This window comes from Myxocyprinus asiaticus, chromosome 2 (assembly GCF_019703515.2).
Source record: "Myxocyprinus asiaticus isolate MX2 ecotype Aquarium Trade chromosome 2, UBuf_Myxa_2, whole genome shotgun sequence".
Classification (NCBI taxonomy): domain Eukaryota; kingdom Metazoa; phylum Chordata; class Actinopteri; order Cypriniformes; family Catostomidae; genus Myxocyprinus; species Myxocyprinus asiaticus.
In genome coordinates this window covers 56,959,892-56,987,533 of record NC_059345.1, presented here as the reverse complement: position 1 = coordinate 56,987,533, position 27,642 = coordinate 56,959,892, and the positions used below count along the sequence as shown (strand labels likewise).

The 27,642-nt window shown below is 40.0% G+C and overlaps 1 pseudogene; it reads left to right on the top strand.

Moving 5' to 3' along the window:
• Window positions 1-24,869, top strand: part of LOC127449885 (meiosis 1 arrest protein-like) — a 35,855-nt pseudogene extending 10,986 nt beyond the window's left edge.
• The last annotated feature ends 2,773 nt before the right edge of the window (window positions 24,870-27,642 follow it).

Below are 27,642 nucleotides of genomic sequence, written 5' to 3'. Positions count from 1 at the left end.
AAGTGGCTGCTGTTAAACAGCATGCATATTTTCTCTGGACTGTAATAAATGGGTTACCCTGAGACCACAGGGCTAATTAAAGAAACTACAGTGGAGAGAGTGACTGGAAATATGAATGAATGATGAGGGATGTGCACCAGGAGAAGACGGACACATCGCACACACTGTTGAGCACGTCATTAACAACTAGTTGTTCAGGGCTGCGTTATTTTTTATGTGCGTATCCCAAAACTGTCCATGTGACAGTGCTGAAATGTGACCGTATAGTGCTGTTTGAAGGGTGTTAGTTTATTAAACTAAATGGCCAAATAAAATGTATTTTAAAATCATCACAATATACTGTACATGATATTGCTTAATTTTATATCATCAGCAAAATCATTGCGATTAAATCGTTAATATTCGATATATCGCCCAGCCCTACAGTATACCGATGTTGATACTTTTGCAATCTGCAACCATTTTCATTTTGAATTATGGTTAAAGGAATAGATCACCCAAAAAGGAGAGCAGCCTGAACATTTTGCCAAACATTTCCTTTAGTGTTCACCGGTATTTAAGGGATTGGAATTGCTGAAGTTTGGAAAACATTACTTGTGCTAAATATAGATCTCAGGTCAATTACTTCTTCAACCCTGTTTTGATACCGTCTGCTGGAGAACTGCAGTTCTTGTTGGTGTTATAATGATGAATAATTTTCTAATAAAAGACTCTGGAGTCTTTATGCTGTATGTGGCTAACCCCTTGAGCTGAAGAGAGTTAAATTGCTCTCTCAAGTGACTACATTATCATAACACTCAAATTTATGTATATTCAGTGAACACACTGAGAAAGAACCAGTGGATACTTGACCTTTGACATTCAGATTGCTTGCACAGCAGTTTAAGTTTATAATGTTTCAAATATGAATGCATTATAAATGTGAATATTTTAGTGACACAAATACTTTTGTTACAGTTTAGCTATAGGGTATTGCTTACTATCAGGTACATCACCATAAGCAAACATAGGTACATTCATTATTAGTACTAAACAAGAGCTGTTGTGCTGTTCTCCCCTACTTTTCTGCAAGCTCAAGGCATTAGTCATAATCCCATACAATACAAAATATATGCTCCATATATAATCTGCTTACAATTTATATGAAATAGGGACAGTAGAAGAGTTCTTTTGAAAATATTTCTTTTATGGCTTTTCTCCAGCTGCCATATTTTTTATTTTTTTTTAGCAGGTAGACATTTTTTCTGTGCTGTGTTTCCCAGATGTAAACAGAGACATGCAGAGTAAATATCTTTTTTTTTATTATTATTATTATTATTGTAAAGCCTCTACTTAAACTTATACAAACAGTATATTTAGGGCAGGTCCAGAATGTGCTGTATGAGCATGATCCATTATTGGATTTCACACTGCCTTCAGCATAATTTGACCAAAGTACCAGTTGTTTCAAAATGTTTAAGTGTACAACACTCTCACCTATGGAAACAATCATTTTTAACTATTGAAAGCAAAAAACAAAAAACAAAAAAACATTGAAGTTATGACTTCATCATTCCAACATGTCTAGACTGTCCCTCTGTCTGTCTCATTCTCTCTTCCTTAACTTCTCCATCACTCTGCTCTATTTCTAACTCTTTTTCTCCTCCTTTTAGGTTGCAACCCTGTTTTTATTCATTTCAGAAGTGGCAGATTTAGCGATGTGGTTTGGGAGAGTCATGGGAGCACAAGGGTCTAGCCTTACCACCCATGCCCATCTCTTTCATCTCACCCCTCCTTTTGGTCTGTAGCGTTGCCATGGTAATTGTATGTAGCTAATAGGGTAACATGCTGATGTGAAAAGCAGGACCTATGTTAATGTCACTAATGCTGTTGTTTGGTAAGATAAAGTGTGAGTGGGTGTGGGTGTGTTGAATTTTTTGGGTCGTTAGGAAGCTTGCTGCAAAATAGGGCTGTAGATTAAGCCTCATGAGGCTGGACTGATCACAACAACAGACAGAATCATGAACTGTTTTTCTTTGTTAATTGTGCTGAAGGCTTAGCTCCATGTGTGAAACAACCATCTGTTGCCTTTGAGAAAATTTTTGATTTTCAGAGTGTTCTCGATTTCATTCTGTACATTTTCAATTAAGCTAACTTATTCACCACAGTGCATGTCTCATAATATTTTCTCATCTCATTGCACTAGGATGAAAGTACCAGTAATGAATTTGGTAACACTTTCCATGAAGCCCATATTATAACACATTATGCATTTATAATGCGTTGTAATATCACCAAAATTGGATTTCGACATGTGTGAGGTTGCCAGATTTCTATAGGTGAAATCTCCCAATCAGATCTTGACACTTGTAAAATTTGTAAATATTCTGCCAGGGTCACACTTTAGTCATGCAATCTGGCAACCTTGAGCATGCAAGCTCTCTCTCCTTTACGAAGAGACCCTGGTTTTCTGAAAACACTGGCAAACAGTCGGAGTTTAGCGATGGGTTGACTTGTCCTTCCTAGTGTTCACATGAAACTTATGCCGCTGAAGGTAATGCAAGTTTTCAAAAGTTTCACGCACTTACAAAATTGGCCAAGATAACAGTTCAAGGAAATATTTTGTCTTTCTTTAAAATAAGACAGAGGATATTGCAATGACGAGTGTACAGTTACACTACATTTTTTTAATTCAAACAATTTTCAGAGTTTCGCCCTGTGACAGGTTTCTTTCTACTTTGTGAAGGAGGAAGCGGGAGCCAGGTAAACAATCCACGTAAGCTTTTTATTGCACACACTTTTTAGTACACTTTTCATACACACTGTTTGCTTTTCAGCAACACACACACAAGACTCTGCTGTGTGCATCTCTCTCTCCTCTGAGAGTGGATAGCCATTTTATCCCTCTCCAGCTCTCACTGCAACACAAAAAAGCTGTTAGAGGTGATTTCCCACAGGTGTCAATCCTTACCGTTCTTCCACTCCCGGCCTTGCTCTCCACAGATGTTGCTCAGCCACGCTTACATCACCACATACCCCCATCGCCCGACTCAGGCCAGGGGGCCATCCGGCCTGTCACTTACTCCCCCCCCATTTCTGGAGAGGAAATCCGTAACAGCCATCTGCGCCCCCGGCCTGTGGACCACCTCAAACTTAATAGGCTGGAGAGATAGATACCAACGGGTGATCTGCGCGTTGGTATCCTGCATGCGATGGAGCCACTGGAGCGGGCCTTGGTCTGAACAGAAGGTGAAAGCATGCCCCAACAGATAGTACCGGAGGGTGAGGACTGCCCACTTGATGGCCAAACACTCCTTCTCCACTGCACTGTACTTAGTCTCCCTCAGCGAGAGTATACGACTAATGTACAGCACGGGGTGCTCCTCCCCCTCCACCATCTGGGACAGTACCGCTCCCACCCCACTGTCCGATGAGTCTGTCTGTAAGATAAAAGGGAGAGAGAAATCAGGAGAGTGCAATAACAGCCCACCGCAAAGTGCAGCCTTCACCCGCATGAATGACACGGCTCTGTCCACTGGACCGGATCTGGTGCCCCCTTTTTAGTCAGATCAGTCAGCGGGCTGGTGACGGTCAAATAATTAGGCACAAACCTACGATAATAGCAAGCCAGCTCCAGGAACTGTCTCACCTCCTTTTTGGTATTAGGTCTTGGGTAGGCTGCAATCACTGCGGCCTTATCAATTTGGGGCCGCACTGCTCATGACCTAAGTGGAAGCCCAGATACCGTACTTCCACCTGCCCAATTGCACACTTCTTTGGGTGTGCCGTGAGTCCCACCCGACTCAACGATCTCAGGACAGCCCTCAGATGCTGCAGGTGCTGCTGCCAATCATTACTGAAAATTATGGTGTCATCCAGACACAGCGGCATAAGCAGTGTGCGGTCTGAGGATTCTGTCCATGAGCCGCTGAAATGTAGCCGGGGCCCCAAACAAACCGAACGGAAGCATCACGAATTGGTGTAATCCGAATGGTGTGGAAAATGTCGTCTTTTCACAGGACATGGGACTTAAGGGGATTTGTCAATATCCCTTCGTTAAATCCAGTGTTGAATAAAAGCGAGCCGCGCCTAACCGATCAAGCAGTTCATCAATCCGAGGCATTGGGTACGCATCAAATTTAGACACCACATTAACTTTTCTATAATCCACACAGAAATTGAACGAACCATGATTCTTCAGAACCAACACCACCAGGCTGGCCCTGTCACTGTGGGATTCATCTATTACCCCCATATCTAGCATGGCCTGTAATTCCTCCCCTTTTTTGTGCTTGGGTAATCGGTAGGGACAACTGTGTACCACTACCCCTGGGTTCGTTTCAATTTGGTGCCCTATGAGATTTGTACAACCAGGAAGAGGCGAGGACATGTCGGAGAATTCTCCTTGCAATCTGGCAACCTCCGTGACTTGTGATGGCCTTCTTCAAGTGCTCATACACCGGGAGGCTGGCCGCAGGAAGTTGTTGGGCCACGAGTTCGGCTTCCCCGGACAACAGCGGCAGTAGGCGGGCCACCCACTGGGACCTCGGCCACTTCCATGTGCCAGCCGTCCGCTCGAAGAGCTCGACGAAAGCCTCCATGTTGTCTTGAGGTCCCATCTTGGAAAGCGTGACGTAAAGGCACAGCCATAGGTGGGTCTGGGGTTGTGGCTTTAGACCCCTCCTGGTGTACCAAGCTCCATAGTACCTGCCAGTCCTCTGCTTGAGCCTGGAAGAGTGCCTGGAACCGCTGCTCCTGTTCCAGATGCAGCTCAAGCAGATACTGATGTTGGGCTTGGTGGATGCTGGCGAGGGTGAATACTTGAATACTTCGGCCAGCGGCGAGGACTCCATGACGGTGTTTTATTCCTAATTCCAGGTTTCGGCACCACTGTGACAGGTTTCTTGCTACTTTGTGAAGGAGGAAGCGGGAGCCGGGGAAACAATCCATGTAAGCTTTTTATTGCACACACTTTTTAGTCTCAAACACTCTTTTCAGCAACACGCACACAAGACTCTGCTGCATGCGTCTCTCTCTCCTCCAGTGGTTTGGATTGCCCTTTTATCCCTTTCCATCTCTCACTGCAACACAAAACCGCTGTTAGAGGAGATTTCCCACAGGTGTCAGTCCTTACCGTTCTTCATCTCCCGGCCTCGCTCTCCACAGACGTCGCTCGGCCACGCCCACATCACCACACGGCAATAAAATGCTTTTGTGTGCAGAACAAATTTTTTACACCACTGTTTAAGCATCCTTCATAAAAACAGCCCAAACTTCCTTTACTAGTTCAGTTTTTGGAGTAGAAAAAATGTGTGTCTGTGACAGTGGGCGAGTGATCTAGAAAAAAAACTTTTTCATGATCATAACATTTCATGATTCTTTTCACAAAATTCATCATAAAATACAATTACAGAGGGTAGCAGGTGCATATTATGACCATGTGTCCTAAGGGTCAATGATGTGATGTGATGATTTATTCAATTAAAAATGCTTAAAAAAATAGGTAGCCATTTTATGTTGACCATAAAACCCATAAAACAGAGCGGACACCTTTAGACCCTCAAGACTGAGCATGAAGTTTTAAAAAACATCTGATATTTATTTTGACATTTTTATGAAAATGCACATTTTGTTCAAGTCATGTAGTGTAACCCTGAGAAAACTTCTTGATATTTTTGACTCAAAAATGTATAATATATATATATATATATATATATATATATATATATATATATATATATATATATATAAATTACATTGAAAAATGTGTAATGGAGTTAATGATTAAGTTGTTTATACTCTCATGTATTCAAGTTGCAAAAAAGTATTATAATACCTTTTTCTTGATGGTTTGACAATTTGACAATTTTAAATGTTACATTTTTATTGTAGAAAATGCTATAAAGTTGGATACAAAGATTACATTTTTGAGAACATGATTAAACTAGATTTTTAAAAGATTTCTACTACACCATCCCCCTTGAATTGTTTTTTTTACAAATCAACCACTGGTTATAATGTATTATGCATATTTGTATTATATATATTAGGTATGCCTTACCTGGAATCTCTTTGTAAGTTGTGCGGAAATCTACAACTTAGATTTCGTTGAGATGCAGGTGTGTGACGTCATGCAAACATGTCAGCACCCATGGAGATTTACAGAGTTAATGATAAACATTCACTTTTATTAAATTATAAACATTATGAGTCAATGTTTCTACATTACATGATAAAACTTGTTTAGCAAACATTTGCAGAGACAGGTGTTCAAAACACAGTTAATTATGCTCTTTTGAGTATAGTAGATCTGTAGAAAAAACGCTAGCATTGCAGCATCGTTTATCGATTTGGTTGCTATGAGATGTCTCTGTTGACAATCAAGGTACTGCTGAAAATCATAACGTAATCAATCTCAAAATTAAAAATAAGGCCACTCTTTCACACATTCGTGTATAGGTGTCACTGAATTTTGAATTGAGTGAAATGTCACATCACGCATTGTAATTATTGATCATCGTTTTCATGATCGATCGTTGCTGTCACTTCCGAGCACGTTCTCGTGCCCATCCCTAATTTCAGGGATCCTGCGGATCCTTAAAAAGTCTTAAAATGTCTTAAATTCAGTTTTCCAAATTTCAAGGTCATAAAGTCTTAAATGATACATCATATATTTTAATTATCATTTAAATAGGTCTTAAATTTGGGGGCGGAAAGACAGGACTCATGACATGACCTAATGTGATTATCAAACTTCAAAAGAATAAGATTTAATTAAATAAATGCATGCGCTGCATCCTTCAGAGTGAAAACGTGCCACTGTTGTATTTTCTCCAAGCACGCGGGGGCCTGTGAGTTTTTCTAGCTGTTGCAGAGCACTTCGCAATCATTAGGTCATATCGGAAATTTATGACAAGCGAATACTAATGATCAGCTGTTGATGATGATGATGTAATGTTGATGAAATATGACAATGTTTACTTTTAATTGTTAACATTGTAATACGTTGTCGATTGTAGATAGGAAAGCACATTTATCTGTTTGAATGAGCAGCTGGAAGCAGAAAAGCGCATACATTTCAAAATAAGAGTCCCCGGTGCATTTCAGCCTTTAAAGTTAAAAGTTCCATGCTATTAATCAAATCTCTCCCGCCACCATTCAATTTGGACTCTTGTAGCCTATATCTGGTCCTCCCCATCTCAGGAAGGAAGGACTAAGAACATTTAATATAGGCTACCAAATTTAAAAACTATTGGCAGATTAATTGCCTTTCTTTCAACACATTGTCATATCAGCAAAATCCAATATCTGTTGACCTCTAATTTGTATTTATTTATAGAATGGTACATAAACCAATTTTAATGTGATATACTGTATATGTGGAAAACATGTCTTAATTTAGTAGAAACTAGTCCTCATGTATCTCTGACTAGCTTGTTGGATCAGACCTGTTTTGCTTTCACCCTGTAACCAAGCTGTAACCATTCATAACTACTGCTTTGCAAAGCCTTTCCATGTAATCTTCAGCAATAGAGAGCTAGCACAACTAGCAGCACCAAATCAAATTGCAATCTATTTGTTTGAGTGGCCTAAATGGGCTGGACATAACAACACTGACTCTGCTAATGTTGTGTGTTTGGGACGGGATTACCTGTTTGTCTGATTATGATTTATGATTGTTACCTGATTATATTTGCAGTTCCCTTTGTTGCCAATATAATGGCCCAAAAAAATAAAAAAAATAACGCTTCATCTTTAATTAATTAATTATTTTGTCTGGAAATTACATTTAGTTTACCCCAATTGTGGTCCAATGGTAGTGTTATAAGGCAACACATACCAGAATAAAAGGGGTCAAAATCCACAAAAGCTCTTAGTTCACAAACATTTTTCAGGAGGAGAGAAAGAAACAGAGGAAGGAGATGAAGGGAGGTTAAAAAGGGAGAGGAAAAAGGGGAACTGGAGGAAGCAGGGGAATGAAAGATATAGGGCTGAAAATAAGGTACACTAAGAAAAACTCAGAAGTAGGATTGGTTGGAAAAAACAAAGATGTGGGACATAGAAGAATGAGTGTCACAGGATAAGAGTAGAAAGAGGTTGACTAGCATAAGACATAAGACTGCAATGAAAGGAAACTGAATGTTCTAAGTGATGCGAGTGATGTAAAAAAAAAAAAAAAAAAAAAATATATCTCTTGCCTGAAGGGTATCTGAAGAAAAAAAAACAATAGCCATAAACTCCCATTCATCCATGCAGAGCAGCATGAAAGATTAACTATGACTCATCAGTAGGAGTCTTTGTCTGAGGATGCAGACATTCAGTTGGCTCTTCTCTTGGATTATGTACAGTAGTACCAGTACCCACATCCCAGAACTTCAGAGGGATATTTCTAATGAAACTCACTAAAAACTTTTCTGTAAATCATTTGTAGTCAAAGTATGGAGGTATCTGCTTACAATGTCCTAAAAGACAGATTAAAAAGACACATGACCATGAAACTAATTTACCCTTCACTAAGCTCCGCCTTAAAAGCGTTTTTGACCAATCCTGTCTTAGCAACTGTTGCCGGGCCACCATTACTCTATTTTCCAATGAGAATCTACGGGAGTAATGTGTGTTTGAGCAGTTTTAAGCAGTATTTTATCAAAATGATCCAAAAAATGTAAAACACTTTGTTGCTGGTAGGGATGTGCACTACGACTAATTTGACTGTCGTTTAAACTGAAGTTTTGTTTTAGAACCGCTCGTACCTTACCCTCGTCTATAGACACCCCTTCTGGACTGATGATATAACTGAGGAAGGAAATTGAAGTTTGGTAGAATTCACATTTCTCTGTTTTGGCATACAATTGGTGTTCCATGAGATGCTTCAGAACTGCCCGGACCTGCTTGATGTGTTCCTCCAGGGTGTCTGAATAAATCAGGATGTCATCTACAGTGCATCCGGAAAGTATTCACAGCGCTTCACTTTTTCCACATTTTATTATTTTACAGCCTTATTCCAAAATGGATTAAATTCATTATTTTCCTCAAAATTCTACAAACAATATCCCATAATGACAACGTGAAAGAAGTTTCTTTGAAATCTTTGCAAATTTATTAAAAATAAAAAATGAAAAAAAAAGAAAATTACATTTACATAAGTATTCACAGCCTTTGCCATGACACTCAAAATTGAGCTCAGGTGCATCCTGTTTCCACTGATCATCCTTGAGATGTTTCTACAACTTGATTGGAGCCCACCTGTGGTAAATTCAGTTGATTGGACATGATTTGGAAAGGCACACGCCCGTCTATATAAGGTCCCACAGTTAACAGTGCATGTCAGAGCACAAACCAAGCCATGAAGTCCAAGGAATTGTCTGTAGACCTCCGAGACAGGATTGTATCAAGGTACAGATCTGGGGAAGGGTACAGAAAAATTTCTGCAACATTGAAGGTCCCAATGAGCACAGTGGCCTCCATCATCCATAAATGGAAGAAGTTTGGAACCACCAGGACTCTTCCTAGAGCTGGCCGCCTGGCCAAACTGAGCGATCGGGGGTGAAGGGCCTTAGTCAGGAAGGTGACCAAGAACCCGATGGTCACTCTGACAGAGCTCCAGCATTTCTCTGTGGAGAGAGGAGAAACTTCCAGAAGAACAACCATCTCTGCAGCACTCCACCAATCAGGCCTGTATGGTAGAGTGGCCAGATGGAAGCCACTCCTCAGTAAAAGGCACATGACAGCTCGCCTGGAGTTTGCCAAAAGGCACCTGAAGGACTCTCAGACCATGAGAAACAAAGATTGAACTCTTTGGCCTGAATGGCAAGCGTCATGTCTGGAGGAAACCAGGCACCACTCATCACCTGGCCAATACCATCCCTACAGTGAAGCATGGTGGTGGCAGCATCATGCTGTGGGGATGTTTTTCAGCGGCAGGAACTGGGAGACTAGTCAGGATCGAGGGAAAGATGAATGCAGCAATGTACAGAGACATCCTTGATGAAAACCTGCTCCAAAGCACTCTGGACCTCAGACTGGGGCGAAGGTTCATCTTCCAACAGGACAACGATCCTAAGCACACAGCCAAGATAACAAAGGAGTGGCTCCGGGACAACTCTGTGAATGTCCTTGAGTGGCCCAGCCAGAGCCCAGACTTGAACCTGATTGAACATCTCTGGAGAGATCTGAAAATGGCTGTGCACCGACGCTCCCCATCCAACCTGATGGAGCTTGAGAGGTCCTGCAAAGAAGAATGGGAGAAACTGCCCAAAAATAGGTGTGCCAAGCTTGTAGCATCATACTCAAAAAGACTTGAGGCTGTATTTGGTGCCAAAGGTGCTTCAACAAAGTATTGAGCAAAGGCTGTGAATACTTTTTTATTTTTAATAAATTTGCAAAGATTTCAAACAAACTTCTTTCATGTTGTCATTATGGGGTATTGTTTGTGGAATTTTGAGGAAAATAATGAATTTAATCCATTTTGGAATAAGGCTGTAACATAACAAAATGTGGAAAAATTGAAGCGCTGTGAATACTTTCCAGATGCACTGTATATATACAATTAAGCCCTGGTTAAGCATGTCTCTTAATATGTTATTTATGAAAGACTGGAACACAGATGGACTATTGGACAGTCCGAACGGCATAACGAGATATTCATAGTGCCTGCTGCTGGTAGAAAAGGCATTTTTCCACTCATACCCCTCTCGAATGTGAATGAGGTTGTATGCGCAGCGTAGATCAAGCTTAGTGTAAAACAGCAGTTCTTAGTTTTTCCAAAGCTGTGGGGACCAGGGGTAAGGGATATCTGAATTTAACCATTATATAGTTTAGACCATGATAATCAATACAAGGACGCCCACACAGTCTGCGCAAAGTTTCAGCTGCAGTATTTCTACCCTGACAAAGCTCACCAGCACTCCTTCCTCCCTCAGAATGTTCGAACACCTCTCTCAGACGTCGAACAAATTCATTGAAAGTGGTGTGGTTTATTCCTTGATTGGCCCAGACCGCTGTTGCCCATTCCAATGCCTTACCCGTGAGCAGAGAACACACAAGAGAGATCTTACTAACATCAGATGGGTATAACGAGGGCTGTTGAGCCAGGAACATTGCATAAGGAAGCCTTTACACTTGATTGGAGTGCTATAACATTTTTCTGGAAAGGCTAAACGTGGATTAGCAGTCACTGTACTATGAGGCATTGAGACTGGTACCTGACTCGCTTGAGGCGTTGTGGAAGCAGATTCAGAAGCGGGCTGATGGAGACTCCGCACGGATTTCACTAACTCTTCCGTTAGTGTGGTGAGTCTGCAAAGTTGTTGTTGGTGAGATGCCAGTAGGTTAGCTTGGACAGAGAGTTCACTGGACAGATGCATGAGGACCGCTGGATCGGTAGTTGGTGAAGTCAGGCTGAATGGTATCCATGTGCGGTTTATTAACACAACAAGTTCAGAGTACAAACAGGCGTGGGTAAAATAATCAGGGCAACCAACAATATCAGAGACAGGGCAGTAACGTAGTCAAACAGGCAAAGGATCGGGCAGGCAGCAAAACAGCAACAGAGATAGTCCAGGCAAACACAGTAATAGGCAGGCAGCAGAGAATTGTACAAGGTAAATCCAAAGCAGATTCAAACACGTGTAGATCAACAGAGTAAGTAATAATGCTCAGAAATGTAGATGGGGCAAACAAGACTTCGCAATGAATGAATACACACATCGGGCTTAAATAGTCTGAGGGATATGAGGCAGGTGTAGTGTAATCAGTCCAGGCATGTGGGCACTTGGGAAGTGTAGTTCAATGTTAATATTCAGGCTTTGCAGAGGGTCAGTTGGGATGTCTTGCATGTTGTCTTTTATGTAACTGTATGAAGGACCTACATTCTCATTTTCCCCACTGATGAGTCTAGGCAAGTGAATGAGACTCAGTTACTGTACAGTATATAGCTACTTAGTGTTTGTCACCCCCTAACTGCTTGTTTTAGACTAAGATAAGCTCCATTTTGGGAAGCAACGCAAGCAAGGCATCTCTAATTTTTGGACTTGCTGCTCTACACCCCCCCCCCCAAATCTCTATCTCATTTAGAAAACTAGAGAAAATGTACTGTATCTCTTTGAAATGAGAAGATGGATTTGTGTAGGAGCATGTGGGTGGGTGTGTGTGTGGGTGCGTGGGTGTGTGTGTGGGAGTGGGAGTGTCTGGCTGGCACGGTGGTCTGTCCGCATACTCAGTTTCATCACTTAGTGTGCATTTCCCATGAGAATGTGTCTATGCCAATGATTCTGTTTGTAGAGGATTTAAAAGTAAAATGTTCTCGCTCTCCCTTTCTGCACTTTTGATCTCGTTCTCTCTTTGAATCTCTTTCTCTCTCTTAAAAAACAGGAGTGCTATTTTGAGTGTGTAGTCATTCATTTTGCTCCTTACCTGTTTAATGCAATGATGAAAGAATTTATGCTAGCTCTGCTTGTTGACTTTGATGTGTCTGTACTTGTAATGTAAATTTCTACTTGAAATTGTTACACAGCGGACATCTTTATTATATTTGGTAAAAGCCAATCCTGAGAAAGCAATTTATACAAGTATGTAATATACAATGGATCAAGGCTGGATTCAGACCTGGGTCCCCATTACATAGTATATAAATTATAAACAATACTTTCCTCCTGTTAGATACTGGCAGTTCCAATGTCAAATGTTAGGAGTGTGACATGCAAAGCTTATTCTCAGAATATCTTAATTTTTGTTTAGCATTCAGTACACAATTTATATACACGTATGCGGTTTAATCTTTAAAAAAATATATATTTTTGAATATATTGCATTTTGAATGTAAAGCGTCTGAAATCTACCACAAAGACTGCTCCACCATTATTTGAATGAGCAGCAGTCTGTGTTTGAAACTACCTTCAGTGGTAACAGTGGAAAAGGCCATAACAAGTCATAGCTGGTATACAGTAGTAATAATTCCATCAAAATATTAACAGGTGTGTGTAGAGGCGGTTGTCAGTCATCACCTTTTATAATAAGGCAGACCCCACCCATAAATTCATATATTTCATGTTTCATACAATCCTATTGACATTTAATATTTGTTGTTAACTGTATTTATTTCACCAAAATTTATTTTTTAGGTCTTTACTATAAAATAATAATGGTTCTTTGTTCTGTTTGCTCAATATAATATAATGGATGTCTGTGACTTTTACCAGACACAAGAGCTTCAGCTGAGCTTAAAGTGTTCATGAAATACTCTTTTTTATATATATATTTTTATTATCTTCCCTGAGGTTCACTGATAATGTTAGTAAAGTAATTTAGTAATATATGATCATTTTCCACCCTGGTTTTGGCCCTCTGTTTGAAACGCTGTATTTTGGCCTAAGCGCCTCCTTAAAACTTAAACGTAAACGCCCACTGTTATGATTGGCTAACATCATGCAATAGAGCCATTTTTTAAACTCAATCGGAAGAGAATGAACCAGCTCAACAACATTCTGAAACTAAATGTCAGGGTTTATACATAATGCACATCCAACACATTGTATCCAAATATATTCAACTGTTCACTCAAGCACAACTGTTAACACCCACAAGGAATTCTGGGCCCCCTGACTGTATATTGCTCTGGGACCCTTACCTATTAAAAAAAATAAAGTTTCAAATTTGTTTTGAGCCCCCTGTACTTTTGGGGCCCTAGAATCACTACCACCTTTCACCCCACTAGCTATGGCCCTGAACACTCACACACTGTCTACAACGGACATGAAAGTCGCGTCCAAAGCAATAGAAACTATTATAATCAATGATGCTGTCTACCATGGATGCGTCCATTGTGGCGCGTTGCACCAACAGTAAACAGATGTCCTTTTCCATTTTACGCTGCACACGGTGGCGCTACTACTGCCAACAACACAAAAAACGGTCCAGAAAGTTCATTCCTGTCTGTGCATGTTTATGTAGAAAAACATTAAAATCCAGACAGGCACATGAAGGTGTCCTGTGTAAGTCCACTTAGTATGAATCTCCCATGACAGGCCATCTCTCTCTTGTCTTCACCTGTGTGATTGACTGAGCACCAGTGGGCAGGGCCAAGGGTGCAATGACGATATAATAGGTGCTGCATATGCAGATGTATTTGGTCCTTGTGACATAACAAGTTCCCAAATTCCAAATGAGCCATTTTTGCAGCTTGGTTTAAATAAATGCTCTTTTTCTATTAAGGAGGAAGTTTTCAGTTCTGAAACTTACTGTATGTTTTTATAGTACAACAACCTCTTATATGTCAAAAGATCAAGGAAAATTTGATTCCTCATGTCATGACCCCTTTAAATTGCAACTGCTATAAGACTTGTGACAGAAACATTTTAATTGACAAAAAGGGGATAGGTGGAACTTAAATGTTACAGTGCATTCAGAAAATATTCAGACCCCTTCATTTTTTTTTTCACATTTTATATTTTGCAACCTTATGCTAAAATGCTTTAAATTATTTTTCTTTTTTTTTTTCACATCAATCTACACTCCATACCCCATAATAACAAAGCAAAAACCAGATTTTGGATAACTTTGCAATTTATTCAAAAGAAAAAACTGAAATATGATATTGACATAAGTATTCAAACCCTTAACTCAGTACTTAGTTGAAGCACCTTTGGCAGCGATTACAGCCTCAAGTCTTTTTGTGTATGATGCGACAAGCTTTGCACACCTGGATTTTGGGGATTTTCTGCCATTCTTCTCTGCAGATCCTCTAAAGCTCTGTCAGGTTGGATGGGGAACATTGGTGGACAGCCATTTTCAGTTCTCTCCAGAGATGTTCGACTGGGTTCAAGTCTGGTCTCTGGTCTCAAGGACATTCATGGAGTTGTCCCTAAGCCACTCTTGTGTTGTCTTGGCTGTGTACTTAAGGTCATTGTTCTGTTGGAAGGTGAACCTTCGGCCCAGTCTGAGGTCCTAAGCGCTCTGGACCAGATTTTCATTAAGGATATCTCTGTATTTTGCTGCATCAGCTTTCCTTCAGCCCTGACCAGTCCCCCAGTCCCTGCTGCTGAAAAACACCCCCACAGCATGATGCTCCCACCACCATGCTTCACCGTTGCGCAGGTGATGAGCAGTGCCTGGTTTCCTCCATACATGACACTTGGAATTGAGGCCAACCAGTTCAATATTCGTTTCATCAGACCAGAGAATCTTGTTTCTTACAGTCTGAGAGTCCTTTAGGTGCTTTTTTATGTGTCTTGCACTGAGGAGAGGCTTCCGTCTGGCCTCTGCCATAAAGCCCAGATCGGTGGAGTGCTGCAGTGATGGTTGTCCTTTTGCAAGTTTTTCCCCATCTCCACACATGATCTCTGGAGCTCAACCAGAGTGACCATCGGGTTCTTGGTCACCTCTCTTATCAAGGCCCTTCTCACCAGATTGCTCATTTTGGCCAGGCGGCCAGCTCTAGGAAGAGTCCTGGTTGTTCCAAACTTATTCCATTTAATAATTATGGAGGCCACTGTTCTCTTGAGAATGTTCAATGCACCCTTTCCCAGATTATTTGTAGCCTTTCCCAGATCTGTGCCTCGACACAATCCTTTCTCTGAGCTCTGCAGGCAGTTCCTTTGACCTCATGGCTTGGTTTTTGCTCTGATATGCATTTTCAGCTGTGAGACCTTATATAGACAGGTGTGTGCCACAGGTGGACTCCAATCAAAGTGTAGAAACATCTCAAAGATGATCCAGAGAAATGGGATGCACATGAGCTAAATTTCAAGTGTCATAGCAAAGGGTCTGAATACTTATGTCAAGGTGATATTTCTTTTTAATGAATTTGCAAAGTTATCAAAAATCTGGTTTTTGCTTTGTCATTATATGGAGTGTAGATTGATGGGTCTGTATACTTTCTGAATGCACTGTATGTGACAAGCATATTTGGATAGGACTGTAATGAAATTGAAAACGGCAGTGTGGCATTGTTACTTCCCTCAGTTTATGACTCATGTTTTCATAGGAAAAAACGAATGATGATGTTGACAGAAGTGGCAACATGATATGTAATGTATGTGTTAAAAGGAAGTGATATGGGGGTTGACTATATGATAATTTACGATACCTTTTACACTCTCCATTCGCACTTGTCTTTTTTAACCCTCTCCATCTGGACCACATCAACTAGATATTTAGCATACTGATATGTTTTAAAATGCTTGTGAACTAAACAGATCTGCTAATCATTCGTGCACATCCAATGATACAGTAGAAATTGATTCCAATGTATGTTGGCAGCTTGATTTGAGCTTTGTAATAGGCACTTAATTTTAATAAAATGCCTCTAATTAATTTAAATACAGCTATTTGGCCCTGAGGGTTTATGCTTCACCTCTGGCATATAGAACTTTATTTGCAAGAGTGGTGCATTGGGTTGCTATATTAATCTGAACTGTAGATGAGATACAGGAAATTACAGTATATGCCCTTTAACAACCCTAAAAACAGTTTTATTGTGTAGATTTGGTCTGATAATGCCTAAAGTTGCTTTATCATATTTATTCTCATGGCAGTGATTGTCATCGCTGGGATTAATTTCAGTGTTCTCCTTCTCGTATTTTAGCTATCAGCCCTTCTTTCGGTTATTGAGTTAGTTTTGGAATGAAAGATTTAAGACATACAGTGAAACCCCATTATCCTTTTAAAGCCCCATAGAGCTTTAGAAAAAACATTAATAATTTAGAGAGACTGAGAGTCCAAAGAGAGTGGCCATGTTTGCTCACATAGATTTCAGTTTCCACTTTACCATTGCATTTAAGGACCATTTGATTGAGTGTTTATTTAGGGCTGATATTTATGTTAAAGTCAAACATATAAATATTTGTAATGTGAGACTCTGGATTATCATTGTTAATCTCTCTTTTTTTTATTTATTTTTTTTTATCAATAATTTTTAACCTTTTTTTGAGAGCTTTTATTACTATATACGGTGACACTGGATTCAAGTTTAGACTACTCTGAGACCAAACCAGCCAAGATGGCAAAACTCTTTACCTAAATATTTACAAGATTAAATATCACAGATGACAAGCAAATTGAGACTTTTCAAGCTGTTTTTGGTATGTTTATATTTTATGGGACACACACCAGTTTTACAGCAGCCTCTACTGGTTGTATTAGAGTATTGCAACCTTTACCTTTCTTTTATCATCTACTTTGATAAATTGCCTTTGGCAGATGCTTTTTATCCAAAGCAACTTGAAGCATACTAAGTGCAGGGAGAGGCCAGCTGGCACAAAATGGGGTTAAATACCATACATTTAACATTTTGCACCATAGTAATGATAGGGCAGGTGGGAGCTCATTTACACTATTTGATTTAAACTTGCAGCCTTTTTGTTAAGAAGCTTTTTAACAATAAGTCTTCTTGCTGCTTGAGCCACAGGAAACAGGAGTGTGATTAAAGCTTCATCCCATTTCTTTTTCTCATATATGAAAAGGCACAATGTATTCCTCTTCCTCCTATAGAGAGCCTCATGTTAGGGACAGAGATGGACCTACAGCAGGTGGACGGCACAGTTGTGGCTGTGGAGAGTGCTCTGAAAATGTGGCTACATGACCAGGGTGGAGACTGGGAACATCTCCACTTGTTATTACCCCCTTCTCTCAGTGAACAGGGTTCTACACCTAACCCTGCCAATAATAGGCCAAGCATTGGTATTCACACACATACAGTAATAACTGCCTATAAGTGTTTTTACTTATGTGCCCACAAATGTTTCTCATACAAAATTTCCATCAGATTCTCAGGTGCATATGCACCTAAACTTGTTCTTATTCTTCTTTAATGCATACCCGCAGTTAGTCATTAGCACAATACCTGATTTTTCCATAAAATAGGGTTTTCCGCACCATCTTACCTGTACAGCCATTAGTCACTCTCTGCAAACACATTCTTGTGCTCTCTAAAGAGCATCTGCGGCAAGATCTTTGAATAAGCCAAGTGTGCCATTCTCAAAATCATTTGAAACATATTTAAACCTTTTATATAGGCCAAGACTACAGAAAATTAGCTGATTTATTCTGTGGTAAATTAGGTATTGTATTTCTGCTAGTGATGTTAGTCGATTAAAATTTTAATTGCGATTAATCACATAATATTTTGTAATTAATCACAAATTTTGAAAGTGCTGAAATTTGACACTATACACTGATCAGCCACAGCATAAAACCACCTGCCTAATATTGTGTTGGTCCCCCTTGTGCTGCCAAAACAGCACCAACACACATCTCAGAATAGCATTCTGAGAATAGCTGTTCTTCTCACCACAACTGTTTTCCCCTTTTTCACCCAATTTGGAATGCCCAATTCCCAGTGCGCTTTTAACTCCTCGTGGTCGTGTAGTGATTCACCTCAATCCGGGTGGCGGAGGATGAATCCCAGTTGCCTCCGCGTCTGAGACCATCAACCTGTGCATCTTATCATGTGGCTTGTTGAGCATGTTGCCACGGAGACAGTGCGTGTGGAGGCTTCACGCCATCCACCGTGGCATCTGCGCTCAACTCACCACGTGCCCCACCAAGAACAAACCACATTATAGCGACCAAGAGGAGGTTACTCCATGTGACTCTATCCTCCCTAGCAACCGGGCCAATTTGGTTGCTTAGGAGACCTGGCTGGAGTCACTCAGCATGCCCTGGGATTCGAACTAGCAAGCTAGAGAACTCCAGGGGTGGTAGCCAGTGTCTCTTACCACTGAGCTACCCAGGCCCCCAGCCATTCTCTGTTGACCTCTCTCATCAACAAGGCATTTCCATACACAGAACTGCCACTCACTTGATGTTTTTTTTGTTTTTGGCATCATTCTGAGTAAATTCTAGAGACTGTTCTGCGTGAATATCCCAGGAGATCAGCAGTTACAGAAATACTCAAACCAGCCCATCTGGCACCAACTATCATCCATGAGATTATCTAATCAGCCAATCGTGTGGCAGCAGTGCAGTGCATAAAATCATGCAGATACATGTCAGGAGCTTCAGTTAATGTTCACATCAACCATCAGAATGGGGAACAAAATGTGATCTCAGTGATTTGGACTGTGGCATGATTGTTGAATAGCATGAATGCTATTCTGAGATGCTGGTTGGTGCTGTTTTGTCAGCACGAGAGGGACCTACAAAATATTAGGCAGGTGGTTTTAATGTTGTGGCTGATCAGTTTATATATTCAACAGTTTCGATTACAAGTCCTCTCAACGATTCTGGTTCTGATTCCTCTTAAAGGGATAGTTCACCCAAAAATGAAAATTATCTCATCATTTATTCACCCCCATGCCATCCCAGATGTGTATGACTTTCTTTTTTTCTGCTGAACCTAAACTATGATTTTTAGAAGAATATCTCAGCTCTGTAGGTCCATACAATGCAAGCGAATGGTGACCAAAACTTTGAAGTTCCAAAAAGGAAATAAAGTCTGCATAAAGGTAATCTGTAAGACTCCAGTTGTTTAATCAAGGTCTTCTAAAGTGATCCAGTTGGTTTTGTGGGAACAGACCAAAATATAACTCCTTTTTCACTGTACATCTTGCCATTGCAGTCTCTAGGCACAATCATGATTTCAAGCTTGATTACACTTCCTAGGGCTTGACGCATATGCAGAGCGCTAAATGGTGCTATAAGAAGTATAATTGAGCTAGATGTCATGATCGCCAAGGAGACTGCTGTCAACAGGAGTTACATTTTGGTCTGTTCTCACCCAGAACCAACTAGATCGCTTCAGAGGACATCGATTAAACCACTGGAGTCTAATGGATTAAGTTTTTGCCGACTTTATCTGCTTTTTGGAGCTTCAAAGGCCTGATCACCATTTACTTGCATTGTATGGACCTTACACCACACTTACGTGTATATGCATGGTTAGTGAATAAGACCCTGTGGCAGGGCAGAGGGTGGGGCTGGGTCATGATTCCGCACACCTGGCCCCTAATAAGGCTGATTAAGCCCGAGAGGGATAAGGCCGACCGGAGACGGCAGTGCGACAGAGAGAGTGTTACGGACAGCTGTCCGACACCTGTGTGTGTGTGTCTTTTGGTTTAAGATTCTCATTAAATATTATTTCTGTTGTTAAGCCGGTTCTCGCCTCCTCCTTTCCATTGAACTGTGTTACAGACCCATTATGAGCTTGTAAATTAATCCTATAAAATAATTTCAAACAGACTTGGATCAAGGTTCTTCCACTAAAATATTTATTCTGAAATCCGTCTGTTGCTTTTGCATTTTACTTGTCTGCTCATAATCCATGTGTATGTGATGTTGTGATGTTCATATCCCCCTCTACAGTCTGTTTGAAGTGTGACATGTAGGAGAGGCTTCTTAGTCCAGCCATGCTTCCCAGCACTCTTTGGAGTGAAGACTGAGAGCATGCAAGTTTTCCAGCCCCCAATCAAGAGCTTGACCAATCAGAACCCATTACCACAGCGTCTACGAGTTGTCAAGTACAGCCATGCCTTTAGTTAGACTTTGTTTTCCTGTAGCTAAGCTGTGAGCAAAAAAAAAAAAATGTGCCTAAAGAATTTTAGTTGCAAATGACTTGAAAGTTTTCTTTTTATAGTGCTGTAATATATTATATAGTATTACAGTACAGATCTGGTAAAGTAAATAATGGTAGTTTTATTTGGCTAATAATGTTCAGACATATTCAGTTACAGTATCAGAAATACATTAGGTGATTTTTTTAAAATTGGAACACATAGTTTGTATGTGGCCTCTGAAACATACTCAGTGCTGAGTGTGATGGAGAATGGGGAGAAAGAAAAAAATGAATCGACAGTGCAAGTGTCAGTTTGGCCGTCAGTTTTTATCAATCAAAGAGCTCTGTGTTTGAGTCCTCTGTCTACCACACACAGCCATTCATTGTATTACTGGAGTATTTTGCATATGATTTACATGCACATAAGGTCATTCTTTCAGGCACTGTACATGATACAATCATACCAATTTCCCCCACCTAGTCATTATGAGCTGATTTCAAATATACTTATGCAATTGTAACTCCCTCGCACACATGTTGTTTCTTATGTCAGTTTCACTCACCCACGTTTGCTCTTTAGAGGCGTTAGAGAGGTTTCTGTCTTTTTGTGATCCCAGTATTATTCTATAAATTTAATCGCAAGAAAGCAGTTAACCCAAAAACACAAATTATGTCATTATTTACACAGTCACATGTAGGCTGATAATTATTCTGTGAAACACAAAAATAGAAATTTCTGGATAATCGTTACAAGGTCTTGCCATACAACGACAGTTCATAGTGACCAGGGGCTGTCAAGCTCCAGAGAGGATAAAAAAATACCATTAAAGCCATCTCAAATTAGTCCATACAACTTGTGCACTTTATTGCAAAACTTCTGAAGCCCATTTAACATTCGCCTCTTCACTTTGTATCTACGTTCAGATTCAAAATTGGCACGTCAAAGTTGTTGACGCCTCAACGAACTATCGTGTTGTTGTGTGTATGTGACCGAGTTCTTTATGCTGACGGAGTGTCAGTCTGTGCTGTATGGACTACCCTTTATCATCAGACCAACCTCTTGCTGGCAGCTAGACTGGGATGAGATGGAAACAAACCAGCAGACCTTTCATGCTCTCTGCCACACACTCAAAGTCAGTGCCTGACTGTGTGTGTCTATATTTGTGTTTACAGTTGTGTGATAATTTGTTGTGTGAGGGATGTGAAAATGTAATCTAAAAGTTTCTTGACCACGTTATTTAAAATAACATTTTAGTTTACTTTCAGACAGTATATCCATCTGCGTTTGTCAGACCCGTGACTGGTTTCTGTTTGCGCGCTCAGAGCCAAGGTTAGGCTCGGACTCTGGTGTGCTCTTTTACTATGTACTTCAGTCCTTGGGATCACTCTCACTGCTTTTGAAACCTGTGCTGACACGAGAACTTATGCTGCCCTGCACTCTGCCTGTTTCAACTGAGGATCCCCCACTCCAAGCACTAGTCACTATAGAGGTACCATCACATATTCATACGTATACAGGTCATCCTGGATGGCCCTGGCATACTAAAGACTAATGGTGTTTACTAAAAATTAAACACCATGAAAAGCACTGAAGTGTCTCACTAATAGCTCATCGAGTCTGGTGGTTACTTATTCAACTTATTCAGCCCCTCCCGTTTTCCATACTCCGAATCTTGTCATCTAACTTCCTGTTTGTATTGAAGTTACTGAGAAGAGTCGATCTAAATGGATTACGCATGGGAGCACAAAGTATTTTTCACCAAGAGTTGATGGTGTGAGTCTACACCACCCCTTTTCTACGTGAAAATACTACGTGAGGCGTTTTTACTGTCACTCTAAATGTTCGTTTTTTTCCAACATCCACAGAGGTAAATTGGACCTGGCAGATCACATTCGGACAGCTATGACACACTGCATTTTCCCCCGCTCTGCTTCCAGTTGTTGACGTCCCCTGAACACCTTAAAATACTCATGATAGCTTTTGACAACCCTATAACCTGTAAATCCACTTCGCTAGCTAATTACACTTTGACATCAACACCATAGATATCTATATAGCGACCGCAAGTACGGATGTTCCGAGACAAACTTTTCATGATGGCTGCATGCTCTGGCGCATAAGGTAAATACTTGGCAAACTAATGTCATGTGATCCCTGTGTCCAGAGCTCCCTGGAGCAGCTTGAGAAGGACCCCGTGTTTAACCCCCTCTGCCTGGACTCCCCTAATCTTTACATGTACCTGAGAATGAGAGGCCTGCTCACCCGCTCAGCACAACCATTTGGAGCACAAGGTCAGGGATGTGGCCATCGCAGAGATGCCAGTCGGCCACCAGAGGGCTCCACACATTGTCAGGTTAGAGATGGAGTAGAATGGAACAAGATTGTTTCAAGATATGTGGAACAGAACTACATAGAAAAGATTTGAATAGAAAGTCTGCATTGTCTATTATTTGTTTGATCTGTGCCAGGTGGTTGAAAATATCATGATATTCAAGTGCAGTGGCGGGCCGTGCATTTAAAGTCTAGTCCTTCAGTGTGATTCATGCCATTAAGAAAACACAGTTTCACAATGAATAAGACACCATATGCCTTTGGGCATCATACATTATGTCGCAGCTAACTAATAATACCAATTGACATTTTAAAAACATGTCCACGCACGGAAGCCAGAACTTGAAACGACACTTAATGCTCAAGCAAGCCTAATTTGAACTGCAGCATGACTGTTTTGTGAAATGAACGTCTCCCGAACAGACATTCAAAAATCATAATTTTTCATATGAATCTGCCAAGGAGGTCAGTAATACCTGGAAAAATCTATCTAATAATATTTGCAATTTAAATGTTGCTTACAATAATTTCCGTTTCGTCAGGGTACACGGTTTTGCTGCGTTCCATTCAAGTTGGATGTGGGATATTCCTACTCAATATCTTCGACCATAAATGCATTCCATTCCCTGATATTCGGAACTGCAATGCTCCTGTTAGCTTAGCAGGGGTTTGACTTAGAGATGTCTCCTAGCAACCCAACTGATAAACAATGCTGCAGCGCTAGCATTTGTGCTTCAGGCGTTCGATTATCAAAAGAGATTATAAAGTTTTATACACCTGTTTCTGCAGGCGTTTGTTAAACAAGCTTTAATATCATGTAATGTGGAAATGAACTCATTTATCGATATTACTTAATAAAGTGAATGTTTATCACTTACTTTGTGACACTCCCTCAGTGTCGACATGTTTGTGTGACATCATACACCTGCATCTCACGGTCTGCATCTCGGCGAAATCGGAGTTGAGAATTTCTGCACGAATCCTAAAAGTTGTATAAGTTGAGCCTACAAATTCTGACTTCAAGATGCATTCCATTGCACTTTTCCTAGCAGGAAGTTGTAAAATCTACTTTCCGAGTTGAATGGAACGCAGCACTTTTCAAAACTTGATCCGACACTGAATGCTCAAGCAGCCTAATTTACACTTAGAAAACTCCTGATGTTGCTATAACAATGCAAAAAGCACTTATCAATTTGCTTGAAGTGAAAATCAGCCCTCCTTTCCCGTTTAATTAATCAATCGCACGGTCATGCAGAACATCTCCTGTTTTTAAATCCAAAAGGATCTCTTTCTCAATGGCGATAGAGGCAGTGATGACAGCCGACTCTTCAGTAAGATCTCACGCTTTTCGCTCTTGAATTACGTACATCGCTTAAAGCGTGATTGCGTCACTCAAGGCCAGCTAGAAGGCCTGGACTGGGACATATACTAAAGATCACACCCACCAAGAACAAATAAATCAATCTGATTGGCTGATGAATCTGACAATCTGACTTTATATGCTCATTCATTTGCACTGTTGAGGGATTCTGTGGAAATTCTGAAGGCCTGACAGGGTGGAGCTCAGACTCACGCACTGCTTCGGGCATGCGATTTGTGAAACAGTTGTCACACTTTGCTTGTAAGCATCAAGGAATAAATTCTGACTGCATAAACTTTTAGTTTTTCTCTATTTGTTTGTAGATTAATTAAGAGTGGAAAACGATTAAAAATACATAGGCAAAAAGGTGATTGAGAATGAAAGGATGAAAAATATTTATTTATTTGGCATGTTAGGCCAGCAGAGAAGTCTTTGCTGGCCCTGAGAAATCACCCACTGTTCAAGTGCATAAAGCAAAAAAATCCTGTGATAGTGCCAGAGTACATGACATGTCAATGTCTAATTTTGTCTTTTCTTTACCCTCCTTTCCTTTTTCTCTTTTGGTCAGCAGGGTTGGCAGTCTCATTGTCGTGTACGGGCTACAGATGTCCCGACCCCCACTTACCCTCAGCCACTCTCGACCCTGTGCCCCTGCCCTCTGTTTCCAGGACAACTATGATGAGGAAGACCGTCTCATGGTTCAGAGAGAGTAAGGAAAGATTTGTAATATTTCAACTATGAAAGGAAATCACACATTCATGCTCTAAACACACATTAACTGACACAAGCTGCTGTGCACAACCAAAAATTCTAAGCATTCATTTCTAGACTCACACACACAGGATGTAATGTACCACATATAACATAAATGCACATGAACGGATATCCACTATTATATGTACCATTAACTTGAATATATTTCCTGTACACATTTTCACATGGCTTACTATTCAGAGGACACTGTACTGAGGTACAGTACTGTGCAACAGAGAGCACAGAATTTAACTACTCTCCGTCCCCGCTTTGTTCACCGAAAACCTAGCATGTGTTTAAAACTCTAGACACACCTTCAGCCAGCTAGAGAGAAAAAAACTCACATACTAACGTTGCTTGGCATCTACTATACTTAAAACTTTAAAACATTCTATCAAACGTGTAAGTACGTTTTAAAATACCGTAAGACAATTATTCTCAGTTTCTAATTAGACAAGTGCTGACTAGTTTGAATCAGTTTACTATATTCTTCAGTTCTTAGAAAACAGTTTAGAGCAACATTGTGATTCTGTTTATATCCTTACATCTGAATAACATTACAGCGCAGATTAAATAGCCTCATTACTTCTCCAAGTCAACAACTTTGTGACTGACACTGCAAAACCAACCCTCATACTTCAGACTCCCAGAGTGCATGAAACAAGAGCTAGTTTGGTACTTAAATGCTTGCCATTAAACACTCCTCACAGTACTTAACATCATTTCACTCTTGGTGGAGTAATAAAGGAAACCATTGGGCCATATAATTTAACTAAGGATGCACCACAACTGGGATAATTTAGAAAAAAAAAAAACAATGTTGTGAAATTCTGAAGTTGACAGAAAAAAAATGTATATAAACCCCCAAAATTATAAAAAGACAAGTAGAAGAAAGGCTGTTTTAAGAGAGAGCAAGAACTTCCTTCTTAGTGCAAATGCTAGAGCTAAAAGGCTCTATGGAGAGTTGGGGAGTTAGAAGGCGAGTGTAGAGGAAAAGTAGAGCTATTGTCCTCATTTATGGAAGCTTCCACAGCAGCCCCAAGGGAGACACACTGTACTATGACGAGTAGGAATTCAAGGCTTCAATGAGCTACAGAGAGCCAAGAGTGAGAAAAAGAAAGAAAGAGGTTGCTCTGTTTAGCCCTCATGACCCTGCGGAACAAGGTTCAGTTTGGAGGCGTTAGTCTAGGGTGAGCTGTGAGAGCTGAGGGAAATGGTTCTGAAACCAGATTGAGGTCGCTAGGTCTCTATAGTTACTCAATAGGCCTCTCTTACTGCAGCCCATCAGTATTGCCTCATTAAACTCTCCGCCATTCCACCCACCTGGCACTGCCTACGCCTTGTCTTTGTGACATCATGTTGTGGTTTGGCATTGTGCAAACTCAACGAAAAGCAGACGTAGGAGGAGGATCTCACGCAATTTTTCCATATTGTCCACATTTCATGTTTGAAATTTCCTAACTTATAGATTAGTTATGAAAGATGTGTTTAATTGTTCTCGAAATGTCTCTACTTCTGCCCAACTAATGTCTTAAGCATGTGGTGTCTTAGGGGCTAGGGATATCCTGTATAATATCTTTACAGTATTGCTTAAAACACAGACCTAAACTCAGAAGCTCTGAATCACATTATACTGTAAATGTTCAATCAACTGTTAAATGCAAAATGTCTTGGGTGGGCAGGGGTCATTAAAAAATATGTATAATAATTGCAATCTTTAAATTGTATTTATTTAGAGTTTATATAATATTTTGAATGTTTAAAAAATAAAATCATTGCTGTTGTTTAATGTTTACTGTTGTCCTTTTCAATGGGACCTTAAAACAGACATTTTACATAAAGACTGGAATCAAATCAAACAAGCCTAATATATTTTTTTTGTGTAAAAAATATGTAAGAATTATTTTGCACAATCTGATTGAAAAACTGTTAAGGGAATTTACAGTGATTAGACCAACTAATCATCAACTTATCAACATGGTTTCATACAGTATAATTAATACAGATTATTTACAATACATTAATGCTTAATTATTAACTGTATATTAATTATTATTAAGCTAATTATAATTAGCTTGTAAAACAAAATGTTCAGCTTAATATACACTTTTACCACGGATACTCTTTAATGTCTTTGTCAGTTGTGCCTTTTATGTATTCAGTAATCCACATATTGGGTGATTAAATTACAGAAATCATGTTCATTCCAATGTGCTTTAAGGTACAGATTTCTTTTTCAAACAGTGAAATTGCTTCGGTCGAATTTTGGCAATAAGTCTAAGCATTTTCAAGCAACGAATGCACTTCCCCATCATTTGATTCACACTTCAGAGAGCAACAGCTCAGTTCTGTTTTCCGTTTGGTTATCCAAGCATTGAGTTGCCAGCGGAACGAAAATATAAACAGAACATTCTAGAAAAAAGGAACTAATACAGTATGAGAAGTGCATTCAAACTGAACCAATCTGCACCTTAAGCCACATGATGCAAAAACTGAAACTTTGATAATGTGACCTTTTTAACACATACTATTTAAAGCTTTAGTGGTAAAATGTGGCTTTAAATAGAAAGCATCAGCATTTAGCGTAATGAAGCATGTTTAAACCAAATTTTGCTTGTCCCCAGTATTTCTCAGCATGTTTGTATCATTTCCAACAAGTATTGTACCTAAAAAGACAAATACCGGTTAACAATGTTCCCTCTAACTTTTGTTCTTGTAGTGCAAATCCTATTT